Genomic DNA, 4,980 nt, shown 5'->3' on the forward strand with positions numbered 1-4,980 from the left:
TTTTTAAACAAAATTTGGAGTATCCTCTATTTCATGCAAATTCCTAGAGTAAAACTAGAGGTGTCTCTATTTTACCGATTCTAATATTCCTTTTAATCAGGAGGATGTTATAGCCCATATTAATGGTAGAATTTTAATTGTGAAAGGAATTATTTGTAATAAGAAAATGGTTTTGGTTAATATTTATGAACCAAATGTTGATGATCCCTCATTTTGTAAAGCCGTTTTTGCTCTATTACCTGATTAAAATGGGTCTACGTTATTAACGGATGGTGATTATAATACTTGCTTAAATCATTTAATAGTTAAGTCGTCATCCAAACATCAACTTCCTAATCTTTCAGCATCACTTATTAATTCCTTTTTAATTGATTTTGGTTTAATTTAGGTCTGGAGGCATATGCATTCTATTGATAAAGAATATTCCTTTTTCTCACATGTTCATAATAAATTTTCGAGAATTGATGATTTTATAGACTACCCTCGACTTTTATGCAATGTTCAGAAATGTGAGTATGATGTGATTGCCATCTCTGATCATACTCCATTCAATTTAATATTTGAATCGAAAGATGTTATTTCTACCAGACCACTTTGGCGTTTTCCAGAACATTTATTACAAAGCTCAGAATTTGTCGAGTTTAATGAAACTCAGATAAAAGTTTTTTTTTTCTCTTTAATAACATAGGAAAAGTCTCAAAGATAGTCATTTGGGATAGATTAAAAGCTTATCTACGCAGTCAAAATATATCGTATATAGCTAAATTGAAGAAACAGCCAAGAATGGAATTAAATAAAATTTGTAAACAAATTAAAGAATTTGAGAACATTAATGCAAGCTCTCCAAATGCTGTTTCATTTAAAAGAAAAGTAGAACTACAATCACAGTATAACTTATTACTAACATATCCTGTCGAAGGATTTTTCTTAAATTGAAAAGTCAATTTTGTATTTCTGGGGATAAAAATAATAAGCTGTTAGCTTCCCAACTAAGGGCAGTTACAGCTAAAAGACAAATTTTAAAAATTCTGAAAACAACGGAGACATAGTACGTAACTATAAGGATATTAATAATACTTTTCAAGATTTTTATTCTGATCTTTATAGAGCTCAATTTCCTGCCGATTCCACCGAAAATGAGGGTTTTTTTTAGATAAGATTAAATTTCCACAAATTTCTGATGAAGAGTTTGATGCTCCAATTACCGGGCATGAAATTCAGAAAGCTATTTTATCAATGCATCAGTTGAAGCTCCTGGACTTGATGGTTATTTGGTGGAATTTTTCAAAAAACATTTCAAAGTTTACTTTATCCGTATCTTTTGGAAATATCGCATGAATTTTTTGAGAATGGTAATTTACCTTCTTCTTTCTATGAAGCATCTATTTCCTTAATTCTTTAAAAAAGACAAAGATCCTGTTGAATGCTGATCATATAGACCCATTTCTCCATTAAATGCGGATGCAAAAAGTCTTTCTAAAATAATGGCTACCCACTTGGAAAATCTGAATTAAATTCATCTCTATGGACCAAATGGGCTTTATTAAAGGCTGTTGTTTTCTCTAATGTTCGGAGATTGATAAACATTATTGATTTACCTTTCATCTAGGCAACCTCGATGTGTTATCTCTCTTGATGCAGAAAAGGCATTCGATAGAGTTGAGTGGCCATACTTGTTCAAAGTTTTCGAAAAATTTGGTTTTGGTAATAATTTTAATAGATGGATTCAAATGATCTATAAGAACCCTATTGACAGGCTCATTACTAACATTTACTGGTTTTCTATCTTTTCACTAGTACTAGACAGGGATGTTTATTAAGCCCTTTAATAATTAATCTTCCATTGGAGCGTCTAGCTATAACATTATGGGATGTCAAAAACATTCATGTTATTTCTATAAATGGAATCATGCATAACATTTCTCTTTATGCAAATGATCTTTTGATTTTTAATTCTAATCTTGAGGAAACAATTACTAATCTTTTTGAAACACTTAAAGATTTTGGAAAGTTTTCAGGATATAAACTTAATTTGAATAAAAGTGTTTTTTCCATTAAATACTGTTGTTAATACATTTAGATATTTAGATATTATAATTACTAAAATATATAAAGATCTTTATAATATAGTTCCTTAGGCAGACTCCATGAAATTACTATTTTCCAGATGGAATCCACTTACTCTTTCTTTAATTGCTCGTATCCATGCTGTCATAATGGGGCAGGGAGTTTGGGAGACTGGGAGAGGATAGGAGAGTGAGAGCGGAGGAGTGATGAGGGAGCAAGAGGGGTCGTCAATTTATTCAAGTCGGACTCATGGGCTCTTGACAGAGATCAAGCATCTTTTCAAGAACATCCGGGAACAAAGATGCAGACTTCTCGCAGATGAAATAGTGTTCATCACTGCATTTGTAATTCCATTCGTACAATTTACACAGAGTGCAGGTGGGTTTTCTATGTCTCACCGTATACAGGAGATTAGATTCCACGTTCCTATCAAAGAAGGTAAACAATTTTACAGGAGATAGTGAGAGAGAGAAAAAAAATAGCGCACGCATACATCCCTATGTCAGATCCCCAATCCTTAAATTTGCCCACATTCCCTCCAGAGGCCTGTGTCAGTCCACAAAGAATTCCCACCCCCGCACACTCTCCTGCAAGCGGGTGTCAGATCTTCAAAATAATCGCACTGCCCAGCGCCTTCCTAACAGATACGTGTCTGTCCATCAACAGATCCGAATGACACAGCCCGTGCCGGTACAATATACTTACGGCACTGTCTTGCACCCTCCGCAGAGCCGTGAATTAACCCCCAAACAAATCTCATTGACCCATTTCCACATTACAGTCTCGTGTTATTCTCCAGACGGATCCCACTCACCCACCCCAACACCACAGGCCCGCGCCCGTCCAAAACTCACCGGTCTGCGCATTTTCCAATCCAATATGTCCGGTAACCAGGCTGAACCGAGTTGTAAACAAAACTCTGTGAAATGGAGCATCTTCATTAATGCTTGGAAGGAGACTCTCTCAGTGCATCTACCAGGGTGCGTGAGATGGGACGGAGTGCGAAGAGATTGAGACTGTGTCTGACCCCGGGAGTGTGTGATGGGACGGTGTGGAGGGAGATTCACTCTGTGTCTGAACCCGGGTAAGTGTGATAGAAGAGATCGCAGAGAGCGTCAATCAGTGTCTGTTACCCCCAGTGTGGAAAATGGCCGTATGGTTGTGTGGAATCATATGTGCTAGTGTGTCACACATACCGCTTCATCGTTCGAATTTATTTCAAGGAGACTTGAATCAAATCTTGAACAATGTTGCTTCGCTGCATCGTAAGATTCACCAATCATTGATATAAAATAACATCGGTCGTTATTTCTGATCCAGTTCTCGGAACACGTTTGCTCTGGAAATCATGAAAAAGGAAAAGTCAATCTGCCCACCCGGAGCGTTAAACAGCACCAGCCTCGAAACAGGAGCTGAATGAAACACCCTCCACACTGCCCCATCCCACACGCCCGGCGTAAGACACCCACGCGAGAGTGTGATGGGAGAAGGTAGTGGGGGCTTTACCCTGTGTCTTAACCCGGGAGTGTGTGATGAGACTGTGTGGAGAAATCCTTACTCTGTGTCTCATCGCAGAAATGTGTGATAGGATGGTGCGGAGGGAGATTCTGTGTCTCCACTCTGTGTCTGACCCCGGGGAGTTTGTGATGGCACTGTGTGAAGCGAGATTCACTTTGTGTCTGATTCTGGGAGTGTGTGATGGGACGGTGTGGATGGAGATTCACATTGTGTCTGACCCCCGGAATGTGTGATGGGACAGTGTGGAGGGACATTCACTCTGTGTCTGACCCCGAGTGTTGGTGATGGGACGGTGGATGGAGATTCACTCTGTGTCTGAACCCGGGATTGTGTGATGGGACGGTGTGGAGGGACATTTATTCTGTGTCTGACCCCGGGTGTTGGTGATGGGACGGTGTGGAGGGAGATTCACTCTGTGTCTGACCCCAGGAGTGTGTGATGGGACGGTGTGGTGGGAGTTTCACTCTGATGTGGATGAATGCATTTTCCGTCGATCTTCCTCCGTTGCATTTATTTCAAGAAGATTTGAATCAGAGTTACAACAATGCGATTTCGCCTCATCGTAGGATCTTTCAAACGTGGGTTTAAACTCTTTCAAACATTTCTGATCCAGTCATTAGAAAAAAAAAATGCTCTGGAAATTCCGAACAAGTAACAGTGAATCTCCCTCCGTCCCCAAGAGAAGCTCCCTCCAAACCGTCCCATCACACACTCCCCGGTTCAGCCACGGAGTGAATCTCCCTCCACCCCGTCCCATCACACAGTCCCGGGGTCAGACATAGAGTGAAGCTCCCTCCACACCGTCCCATCACACACTCCCGGGGTCAGGCACAGAGTGAATCTCCCTCCACCCCGTCCCATCACACAGTCCCGGGGTCAGACATAGAGTGAAGCTCCCTTTGCACCGTCCCAATACACTCTTCCAGGGTCAGACAGAGAAGAAAACTCCATCCACGCCGTCCCATCACTCAGTCCAGGGGTCAGACACAGAGTGAATCTGCCTCCACACCGTCCCAAAACACACGTCCGGGTTTAGACACATAGTGTATCTCCCTCCACACCGTCCCATCACACACTCCCGGGGTCAGACACAGCGTGAATCTCCCTCCACACAGTCCCATCACACACTCCCGGCGACAGACACAGAGTGAATCTCCCTCCATGTCGTCCCATCACAGATTCCCGGGGTCTGACTCCCTTCACAACATCCAATCACACAGTCTGGTGTCACATGGAATAAACGTCCCTCTGCTTTGTCCCAACACACTCCCGCTGTCAGACAAAGGAGTAAAGCTTGATCTATACCGTCCCATCGGACATTCCCGGAGTGAGACATAAAGTGAAGCTGTAATGTTACTTCTCACAAGTCCCTGGTCAGACACAGAGTGAATCCAC

This window comes from Hemitrygon akajei, unplaced genomic scaffold (genome assembly GCF_048418815.1).
Source record: "Hemitrygon akajei unplaced genomic scaffold, sHemAka1.3 Scf000042, whole genome shotgun sequence".
NCBI lineage: Eukaryota > Metazoa > Chordata > Chondrichthyes > Myliobatiformes > Dasyatidae > Hemitrygon > Hemitrygon akajei.